The sequence below is a fragment of the Dendrobates tinctorius genome, unplaced genomic scaffold (assembly GCF_039654945.1).
Source record: "Dendrobates tinctorius isolate UK_male_01 unplaced genomic scaffold, ASM3965494v1 ptg000126l, whole genome shotgun sequence".
Taxonomy (NCBI): domain Eukaryota; kingdom Metazoa; phylum Chordata; class Amphibia; order Anura; family Dendrobatidae; genus Dendrobates; species Dendrobates tinctorius.
The window spans coordinates 349,497-361,708 of record NW_027361794.1 but is presented as its reverse complement, the minus strand read 5'-3'; positions in this window follow the sequence as shown (position 1 = coordinate 361,708).

The following is a 12,212-nucleotide window of genomic DNA, read 5'->3' as shown; positions in this document are numbered from 1 at the left end:
AACCCTTCAGGTTCTTCACGAGAACTAAAGCAATGTGGAAGGAAAAAATTTACATTTTACTTTTTTCCACAAAAAGTTTACTTTGGAACCAAATTTTCTTATTTTCACAAGGGTATCAGGATAAAATGGACCACAAAATTTGTTGTGCAATGTCTCCTGAGTACGCCGATACCAACCACATATGTGGGAGAAAGCCACTGTTTGGGTGCATGGCAGTGCTTAGAAGGGAGGGAGCACCGTTTGACTTTTTGGACACAAAATTGGCTGGAATCGATGGTGGCGCCATGTCGTGTTTGTGGACCGCCTGATGTACCTAAACAGTGGAACCCCCCCAATTCTAACTTCCACCCTAACCCCAACACATCCCTAATCCCAATCCTAACCATAACCCTAACCCCAAGACACCACTAACCCTAATGCCAACTCTAACTGTTATCCCTACCATAACCATAACCCTAGCCTAACTCTAACTTTAGCCCAGCCCTAACTTTAGCCCAACTCTAACCCTAATGGAAAAATGGAAATAAATACATTTTTTATTTTATTTTAATATTGTTACCTAAGGGGGTGATAAAGGGGGGTTTGATTTACTATTTTTTTTACTTTAATCACTGTGATAGGGTCCATCACAATGATCAAAATTTACCAATAGGAAAAATCTAATTTTGTTGCCGGGTGCTGGAATACACATCTCGGTGGGCGTACTGCCAATTCACCCGGCATTTTCTTCCCGGAAGAAGACGCAGGCAGCTGGGGGGATGCAGGAGGGTCCAAGGACACCAGAGGTACCATGGGAGAATCAGGGGACCGCATTTCTCTCTCCTCTGATGTGACATGTGATAAATGGATGTGATGGTGACAGTGCATGCTGAGGCTGTTGGCAAGCTGAAATTGGGCCACAACAAACACCCACGCTTTATTGCTCGACCTCCCTGTCATAATTAATAGGGGAACGCATCAGCACACCACGTATTGACCCCCCAGCAGTGTCAAAAGGTTGTTGGTTGGATAATGGACAATGCTTCCAATCACTTTACCACCACCAGTTACTTTGCCACCACCAGCACCCTGTCTTCCACATGGTCAAGTCTGAGTAGCCGTGGGTCTGGACTGCATATTCCTCACCCTGATCCTCCTTCCTCACACTATGCCAATTGCCTATAGACAACTGATCCCACACTTGGACGCTCCCAAGAGCTGTTCACTTTACCATTTATAGATTTGCGCCTTTTGCACAGTACATTTGAAGCGGGGCAAGATGATATCGCATGTAGTACTGGCCAAATATTTGCGCAGCCACGGTCACACAAAGGTGATGGTGGAAACATGTCACAAGAGGTGGATGATGATGAGACACAATTGGAAGTGGAAAACGAGGTGGTGGATGATATTATTATTCATTTTTATAGCGCCATTTATTCCATGGTGCTTTACATGTGAAAAAGGGGCAGACATAGAAAAGTACACTAAGCATAAGCAATACAAGGCTGTTGTGAGTTCATTTTCCCCTTCACCATTGAGGTCTGATGAACTCCCTCTTCTGGTAAAGGAAGGTAGTGAGGCTGATTACCAAGCACCTGAGCAGGATGATGATGACTGGGTGACTGGAATTGCTGACTGGATATAAGGCAGCCGACGCCCTTCTGCCTTGCGGGTGATTTCTCAGAGGGATTCTAGGAGACCAGTCTGGTTCCTGCTCCTCCAAAAGCTAAGTTTTCTGCTCTGCTTTTTGCATTTGTGTTTTGGTTTTGTTTTGCCTTGTTTTTCTGGATTTCTGCCATTCCCTGCTGGGGTGAGCTGAATTCCTTTTTGCTCTGTCTTCAGAAAATACCTGAGTACTGATATAGTCTTTTTGAAGCCTAGCGTCTTCAGGGCTTTTTTCCCTATCAGTCTGTTGGCTCTTGTTTTGATAGGGTTTTGGCGGATTGCAGACAGCAGCTTTTCTATCCTGTCCTATTTAGTTAGCTTGAGCCCCATCATTTGCTCAGCCTATCTTTCTATCTGTGTGAGTGTTTTTTCATCTTGCTTCACCGTCATTATATGTTGGGGGCTGCCTATTGCCTTGGGGTCTGCTCTGGGGCAGTTTAGATTTCCTTTTCTGTCTTTAGGCTATTTAGTTCTCCGGCTGTGATCGAGGGGTCTAGGGCACCGTAGGAACCCCCCACGGCTACTGCTAGTTGTTGATAGGTTCAGGGGTCTGCAATCCGATAGCTGCCAACTTCTCTGGTTTTCTGGACTTAGCTAGTATTTCTGTCTTTGCCTCCTACGGTGACTCTGTCATAACACAAGGCACACGTAAGTACAGAAGGAGAGAGGACCCTTCCCACGAGGGCTCACAGTCTACAGGGAATGGGTGTGGATACAGTAGGAGAGGGTAGAGCTGGTCGTGAGGTTCAGTACACTGAGGATCACTGCAGGTTGTATTCTTGTTGGAAGAGGTTGTTCTTCAGGTTTGTTTTGAATGTGTCCGTGGTAGGCGATAGTCTGATGTTTTGGGGTAGAGAGTTAGAGTATGGGTGAAGCACATGAGAAGTCTTGTATGCGGTTGGGGGAAGAAGAGATAAGAGTACAGAAGGAGATGTTGAGAGGATCGAAGGTTGCATGTAGGTAAGTCCAGGGAGACCATGTCACAGATTTATGTAGGAGACAGGATGTGGATGGCTTGTATGTCATAGTTCTAGGGTTTACAGAGGGGAGGCTGGGAAATAAAGGGGAGACAGGTGCATTAGTTGGGCAGCATAGTTTAAGAGTAGAGAGTAGAAGGTTGCTATTGTCGAGGCAGGAGATGATGGGGGCGTGAAAAATTGTGAATTTTCTTGGAATGTCAAGGAATGTAATAATGAGGGAATTATTTTTGAGTTGGAGTCGGCAGGAGGAGGCAAGGGCATGGATATGTGGCTTGAAAGTGAGGGCAGAGTCGAGGACCACACCGAGGCACCGATCATGCAGGACTGGGGATAGTGATCAGCCATTAGCATTGATGTTTAATTCTGGTGGAGGGGTACAGTGAGATGGTTGAAAGATGATGAATTCTGTTTTGTCCATGTTAACTTTTAGAAAGCAAGCAGAAAATGATGAAAATGCGGACAGATATTGTGTGATTTTGGTTAGTAAGGGGGTGATGTCAGGTGGAGTCAGGTAGATCTGCATGCCATCGGTGTACAAATGATATTGCAAACCCTGGGATTCTATGAGCTGTCACAGGCTAAAGGTGGAGATGGAAAAGAGTAGGGGTCCTAGAAACTGAGCCTTGGGGAACCCCGAAACACAGGGGACGAGGGGAGGAGGTGGTGTGGGAGAGGGAGACAGTGAATGTCCCCGTAACACCAAGACAACGGAAGTAGCCATTACAACTGTTATGTGTTAGCAGAAAGGGGGCTGTATTACTCGTCAAAAAGAAATCTGACAGGTGCCACGCCCCTATCAAAGTGTATCAAACACGCCCCTTTTATACAATTTGATATAAAAGGTATCTTAGGACAAAATATTTATATGTCCAATTATTTTCTCTTTTATAGGCCTTTTAATAAAGTAGAATAAAAGTAGAATAAAAGGATCGTGATTGAATCACTTTTATATCAATCACTATTGTTTGATATAAAAGGATGTGCTTGATACGCTTTTATATGACCAATAAAGGGACCCTTTTATATATTTTAATAAAGGAAACATTTTATTCGAATTGTAAATAAAAATGAGAGACGCTGTTTTTATAAAAAAGATAATAGCGTTTATTGAAGAACAATCAAATACATTTTTATAAAGCATTACATTTGACATTTACACTGTCATTTTAGAAGTACATTCAATTACATTTTATTACACAGCGTTGCAGTTAATCAAATCAATATATATATATTATACAGGTCAATATGAAACCTGTGTTTATTTTCTGGGTTGTTAGCACTTCAGGAATCGAATACAGAGGCCTGGATATACCATTACAATACAATAGGGGCTAGGACAGATGTTACTGCATCCTGGGACCTTTCCCATAGGATTTCAGGAATGCAGAAAATCGAATATAGAGGACAGGATATACCATTACAATACAATAGGATCTATGTATTTTAATTGAACAGACCAGAAAGGTCAATGCAAAAAGAGATACAGATGTAAAGATGTCAAGATGACAAGTTGTTAAGGTATGGCCTTACAATAGGGTCTATGTATTTTACTTGAGCAAAACAGAGGTCACTATTTACACACCTAACTCAACAAAAACAAAGATGGCACTGCATCCTGGACATTTTCCCTTGGCTAACTTCAATTAGTATTGATTCTTTGGCTTTTATAATAATAAAGGAATCATACACTATGTTGAGTCCTACATATTACACAGTGATAAGCAACACTGTTTAAATATAAAAGAATGTTTGCAGAGATAGCCGTTTGATTCAAGTAAATCTTGCTTTACAGATTTATATACTAAATTATCATTATGATTTAAGTCATCAGTAAAATGTTGCAAAATCTCACAGAATGAAAGGCCCCTTGCAAGTTTTTTTAGGATATACACGCAATAATGCCCACACACAGTACTATAATTATTTTGAATTTGCCTGTCTTGATAGCAGAATAATTCGCTATTTCTCTTTAGGAAGATTATAAATTCATCCGGAAAAAGTACGTTGTCTGGCGAGAGTCCATAACTGTCAAAGAATATCGCATTTTTTTCATTGCAAAGTAAAATTAGTATCCAATGTTTGCCGCTCTGATTGGATCGGTCTGTATTTACGATGTACGCCGCAGGCCTCTGAGTTACTCCATTTGACGGTAGCAAGTCACACGGATACACCCAATAAAATATGGACTCTGTATAGAGATCGGCTTTCAATAACGTAGTGAGCTGCAGGGAATCCATCATCAGTAGAAATCATACAATACTTCACGGCGGTTATTAATTTCTAGAATAGACTAATTCACGCCATATACCACCATATTTAACGTATGAGGTGTGGCTAGCGCAAATCGGACTTCAGAACGCAGGTTACCAGTTTTAATGAGAGAGAAGTGGCCTCCAGATTCTTGGTCGGCTGATAAATCAAATGCAAAAGACGTATAGCCTTCCATAAATTCTTCTCGGTCAATTGCCAGCGCGCAATCAGCCTTTTGCTTTCCAGAAATATGAGCAAGAGCCATATACTTTCTTACAGCTAATTCAATATTGAAATTAGGTTGGAATGGCTGGGAGGGGATCTGCTGACCATCCAAATATAAAGCCGCATGGTTTACATTATAATGATGAAAGTACAGTGTGCTTTTATTATACGTTCCGCTAAAGGCCTCATTATCTACAAAACCCAATATAATTACTCGTGGGATGGACCCTAAAAAGAGGTTCTCTAGATTAGAAATCCGTGTGCCTGTGAATATGCTGTACACTTTCATACAGGCCCTATCAATAGCATATTTTGCTGTAGCAGATAGGCCTGAGAGTGACCAATCCTCACAGCGGGAGCCACTTGGACTCTCTTTACATAGAGACAGGCGTTCATAATCTGTACTTTGAGTGGGTCCAGATCAGCCGACTTTAAACAAAGTGTTTTTATTTTGCGTCAGCTTGATTTTAAGGTCAAGTCCATTCAATATAAGCTTCGACTGATTAAAAATATTGCTAAAAATTGGGCCGAGCAAATCGACGGGCTTGGAGTGTGCGATTGCATGAGCCCGCTTGTTGAAACCCACATTCGCACCATCCAGGATTCGTACATCATGATGTCCAGCGGTATCTTCATAGAATAATCCTGATGTGAACTGGGAGGCTAAAGTCTGTGCGCTGTAATTTAACAGAGTTTCAATGTAGGCCCTATAGCTATATAGATTGTCTGATTGTGAGATGAGGCGATCACCCAGGGTGATATCAACTTGATTAAAAAGAGTCGCTAATGGATAGTTAATGAGAGCTACACGGGCTTTGTCCCGAATGGCAGAATTATCTTGTTTTACGACCCGGCAACTTATGTAAAGTAGGGTATTATTTAAATCATAATATTCACCACTTCCCGATATGAAAAATTCAAGTGGTGCATTGTCCGCCAGAGCCGCAATAGGCTGAACTTCTATAAATATTGATTTCTCGACAGAAACCTGCGTAGGAGGCATTTGAAAAATATCCAGTTCTGATTTCATGCACTCCACCGAAGCATCATGTATGAAGGCCATTTTATATATTTATTTTGTATATTTTGGTTAAAAGATGTCTTCAACACAGCGCCTTACTCTTTTCTGGCGTTTACGTCTTGCAGGAGTAATTTTATTCATGAGCATTGGTGGGGGTGAATAGCGAACACGCCTTTTTCTTTTTTTCTGTTTTTTAGCAACATAAACAATGCCGGATCCTTCCTGAGGAGGTGTGTTTAGCCTATTCATAGCGGATGCTGAGAAAGAGGCAATGGCATCCTTAGCAATATTTGAAACAGCGTTCTTTACATGGGGCTTTACTAATTCGAGTCCTTTTCTCAATAGAGGAACCGCTTTTCTAAATAAGCCTCTAAATAGTCCCGCAAGCCCTGCCCCATACCTGTACTCATCACCACGAAAACCCTCTAAACCGTGGCCTGTCTGAGCAATATAGTAGCGGGCATAAATGGTCGGATCTCCGTAAACACGTTGCGACACCATTTTGACGTGTCAATCACGACGCGGTCTGAAATGTAATCGCAAAATAGTTTTTCCGTACTTGAATTTAACAGGCGTACCCTGATCAGTCAAGATAGAGATGCTTACAGAATCAAAGTGCTGTTTGCATAGAGGCACATAATCAGGTCTTGTGTATTGAAGTGTGATGATCTCCCCACTTTTACCGGACACCTGCGCAGTTCTCAGAAGCTGGACGTAAGAATCACCTACTAGCTGATGGTTAATAATGTCCGAGTAAACAAATAATGTATAAAATCCGTTCGTGATATCTGCGTAGTTCTTCTCCTTAGCTCTAATCACACTATTATCATAGGCCTCAATATAAGGTGGTAGCCCTAAAATATGAACCAGTTTTGGGCCTGGAGCAAAATGTATCGTGGGCGAATCCGATAGAGTAACACTTCTCTTCACTTCATCGTAACGAAGTTTAAACCCTTCGGAGGCGATCTACAAGCTGTCGATATGCTCATTAATGGCCCTTATAAGTTCCGAAATATTTAAATAATAGCCTGCTTTTACGAAATATTCTCTTCGAACGTCCCCGCGTTTTCCAAGAAAAAACGTGCCTTCGCTATTTTCGAAAGTAAACCAGGTGTGGGGATACTGAAATTCTGTGAGGGCAACTTCATATGGGCCTACAAGATGTACAGGCTTTGCCAGTTTAGTGGTAAAAGTCGAAACAGTGTTGTCTGGGTATAGCTTACTTGACGCATTACATGCTAGGGTAATATAAAATGATCCAGAATCCATGATTAGAGGTCCGTCAGCTGGTTTTCTTTAATCCAAGTATTACATTTTTCTGGATATCCCTTCCATTTAATGAGATACAGGGTGGACCTTCTGACGCGCCTTTTTCTTAATACTTTTTCTATTTTGTAGATGCGATTCTCATCCGATGTGGCTTTTTGTAGTTCCGCCTTATAAAATGACCCAATCACAGGTTCTCCGTACAAATCCACGATTTTGTAGAGGGGGAATTGGAATTGTGTTAATTTCGGATATGATAAATATTTCATCGGTATATGATTGTTCATATGCTTTCATAAATATACGTTTATATTGGACCAAACGTACAGTACATTGTCGCTAATTTTACAAGAAGGCTTAATACGCTTATTTTTCATGCTAGTGCCATAAATATTTTTCCATATTTGTAGTGAATTTTTGCTTGTAACATCAATTGGTCTACATCAAATGGTAGAATGATAGGTTCGATTGTAGCCATCAACCAAATCTGGTAAAATATCAATAAACCTATTAGTGTTATTTTTCGTAAAATACCGCCACATTCGAGTTTTTAATGTACAATTAAATCGCTCCACAATAGAAGCCTTAACTGAATTCAAAACTACTATCCCCCCCCTTATCAGCAGGACGGATGATTAAATCTTTATTCTCTTGTAATTCCTTCAGAGCTTTCCGTTCATTAAAGCTCAAATTGTATCTATAATTAGTACACCTTTTATTACTAACCTTCCTGATGTCATTAATGACATTTTTCTGAAAGGCTTCAAAGGATTCTGAATATTCGTTCTGGGGGTTAAAATTCGATTTAGTGCGTAAAGTTGTATGATAATATGGATTAGTCGTTAAATCAGAAGATTCATGGTTCACCATTATCGGCTTCTCATTTTTAATAAAATGAGGCGGACCAATATGAGGCGGACTACTACTCCCAGCAATGGGGGACTGCCATGGGAAACAGGTTCGCACCCAGTTATGCCAACCTCTATGTGGGTAGATGGGAAGAACAAACCATCTACACCAATGGGGTACTGCGTGTGAACCTGGTCCTATGGCGCCGCTTCATAGATGATGTATTTTTTATATGGTCTGGTGGCCCGGAGTCTCTTACAGAATTTTTAATTGATATTAATAAAAATGATTATTTTTTAAATTTTACAGGAACCACCAGCACAGAATCTATTAATTTTTTTAGATTTAAATTTTTTTATTGTTAATGGATGTGTTCATACATGTACCTACCATAAATCAACAGATTGCAACAACTATATTTCCTTAAATAGTTGTCATTTACCACATTGGCTGATTAATGTCCCTAAAAGCCAATTTATTAGGGCTCACAGGAATTGTTCTAGGGATCAAGACTATTGAACTGAAACAGAGCTTCTAACTATGAAATTTAAAAAGAAGGGTTATGATGAAGAATTCTTGATTGAGGAAAGAAGCAATATACAAGAAAGACCAAGAGATACCCTAATTTGGGATAAAAATGAAAAAAATGATCAAAATGTTGAATTAGTTAGTAATAATCAGAGGGATTTTTTAATTGTAACTCAATATAATTTGAATACATATATCCTCCGTAATATTGTAAGGAAATATTGGGGAATATTAAGAGGATAAAACAATTGGTGAACTACTACCCGTATACCCAAAATTCATTTATAGGAAGGCGAAAAATCTAGGGTACCTTGTAGTGCCATCTATACCTAATCAGCATAATATTAGATTAATGAGTGCGAGTTTCCTCAATGAACCGGGTTTTTATCCATGTCGTAAATGTAAAACTTGTAAAACCCTAAAAACTACAAAGCAATATACTGTGTCCAATGTTAATATAGAAATTGCCATCCGTGATCATATTTCATGCAATACAACAGGTGTGATTTATGCACTTAAATGTCCATGTGGGAAATTATACGTGGGGAGAACAAAACGCCCACTTAATGTACGCATAAATGAACATCTGAGAGACATAAGACGTAAGTTCATTGGCCATCCATTGTCAAAACATTATATGGATTATCATGGAGGATCTGTTACTGGTACTATAATAACTGGTTTACAAATTAAGACAGACCGGAGGAGGGGAGATTTTATTAAGAAAATGTCCCGTGCAGAAAGTCAGTGGATTTTTAATTTGGATTCTCTAATCCCGAGGGGACTCAATTCAGAAGTTGAGCTTTTTGGATTCAATTAAAAACAGGGTAGCGCTGAATAGGTTAATACAGAGAGCCCTGAACCGCAGGCTTAAAAGATGACCATTCCTAGTACGGACCATCCCTGATGAAGGAAGCTGTGTACTTCCGAAACCGGTAGGAAGGAATTGGTCCGTAGTATTCATTGGATCCCACCACGTGACTGCTCACGTCACGAAAGTCCTGCAGCTATCCAGCAGCCGACGGCACCACGCTGTGTATTGTGCTGCGAAGAACGCTGGCGCTCCGTGGGAACAGTGAGTAATCTAAGAGACTGTCACCGGCCAGGACAGTTCTCTATTAAACTATTTTTGGAAGTGACTTACTCCACTTTACCCTTCAGCTACTTTATTGTGCATGCGGCAAGGACAGTTCTAAATTAATCCTCCTAGCAATGGAACTGATTCGGTTGAGCTTGGAGGAAATGGTTGCAGTCTTTTCCTTGTCCTGTGAATATAGCTCCATGACAGACACAATTAAGGTAGAGTGAAAAGGGGTGATTTTTTGAAGTTTTTTTTCTATGGGACCTATTTATATTACAGAATTACAGGTTGTGTTTTGTTTTCTATGTTTATATTTTACATATTTGTTCATCCTCTTTGTTTTAATTCCCTGCAATCTAACTAAGATTGGGGTGATTTATTGCTCTATTAATAAGTTCGATTCTAGGGGAGTGTGGATATTTCAGCGCAGACACATCTTACCAATTTTATGATTTTAAGAATGGATTCACTTACCCCAAAAGGATTAAATGAACAGATATCGTATGCTTGGTTTTTGTAGACATAACCTGCGTTTGGACCGTTCATCCGGATTTTCTCAAGCCAATTGCTACCTCATTCCCTTTGTGTAAGGTTCACTTATTGATGTGTATTTATCTATAAACATCAATGAATTTATATATACCTGAATTTCTACCTGACTACAATTATGTTCAGCTGAAATGTCGAAACAATTCTATATATTTTCACCTTATACTTATATGACCCCACAGACTGTCCCATATATCTACTGTTAGTTCCTTTTGGTTTGTAATTTGTATTGATCACTACAGGTATATGTTGGGCAAGCGTTTCAGCTTGGGATGCAACAGTCCAGTATGGGAGCAAGTGATCTTCCGGTCCATACGTTCCAGCGCTTGAGTATGACACGCGTCACTTCCAGTCTGGCAGCTCCAGCACTGAGTCCTAACATGCACTGTTAAATGCATGTAATTTCCGAGCATGCGCTCTGGGATGTGCTGTGCCCTCCAGTATGCTTCTATGAGTCCCAGGATGGAACGCATTGGAGAGATGGACCTGCGCAAATCTAGGCATTAACGATCTTACAGTGCGGAGCATGCACAATACTATTGTATCTTTGTGTTCATTCAACAGGAAGTGAGGGACTGTTTGAGGAGTGGTCTGGCCAAGCGGGCTATTGAAAAGGACACATGTACATTGTATATCATGAGCTGACATCATTATATTGGGCCTCCTGATGAGCCAGTATTACGATTCACTCGCTCATCACTTGTAAGGATGATTCTGAGAAAGTAAAGAAATCAGCCCAGAACTGCAAGGGAGGACCTGATAAATGACCTGAAGAGAGCTGGGACCACAGTCTCAAACATTATCTTTATTAACACACTATGCCGTCGTGGATTAAAATCCTGCAGGACACGCAAAGCCCCCCTGCCAGAACATGTCCAGGGCCATTTGAAGTTCACCAATGACCATCTTGATGATCGAGAGGAGGCATAGGAGGTCTTATGGTCAGATGAGACCAAAATAGAACGTTTTGGTATCAGCTCCACTCACCTTCTTTGGAGGAAGAAGGATGAGTTCGACTCTAAGAACACTGACCCAATCTTGCAGCATGGTGGGGGAAACATCATACTTTTGCGGATGCTTTTCTGCAAAGGGGACAGGATGACTGCACCCTATTGTAGAGAGGATGGATGAGGTCATGTATTGCGAGATTTTGGACAACAACCTCCTTCCCTCAGTAACAGCATTGAAGATGGGTCGTGGCTGAGTCTTCCAGCAGGACAATGATGCGAAACACAGTCAGGCAACTATGAAGTGGCTCCTTAAGAAGCATTTCAAGGTCCTGGAGTGGCCTAGACAGTCTCCAGACCTGAACCCCATAGAAAATCTTTGGAGTGAGATTAAATTCAATGTTGCACAGCAATAGCCCTGAAACCTGAAAGAATGTTACAGATCTCCAAATCTTTCTCACAGTTGAAGTGTACCTGCGATAAAAATTATAGCATTACAGCCTTCTCCATTGTATGTAGGTTGAAAACTTGCAATATCGGCAGTGTATCAAATACTTATTTTCCCCACTGTGTATTTACTGTGATGAAATGTTGGGTTTTCAAGATGGGTGCGTAAAATCAGACAGCACTTGCATGGTCTGAGTGCTGTGCGATTTTTTTTCTCTCACACCCATTCATTTGCATTGGCGAGTCTCATCCGATATACAAGGACAATCACAGAATGCTGCGATTTTTTTCTGTCTGATCTCAGCTGAGAAAAAAATCACAGATGAGCAGGGACTCATAGAATAACATTAGTCAGAGAGCAATACAATTTGTTTTTGGGTTGCCCTTGTCCGTTTTTCTCGTAAATAAGTATGAGCCCTAAG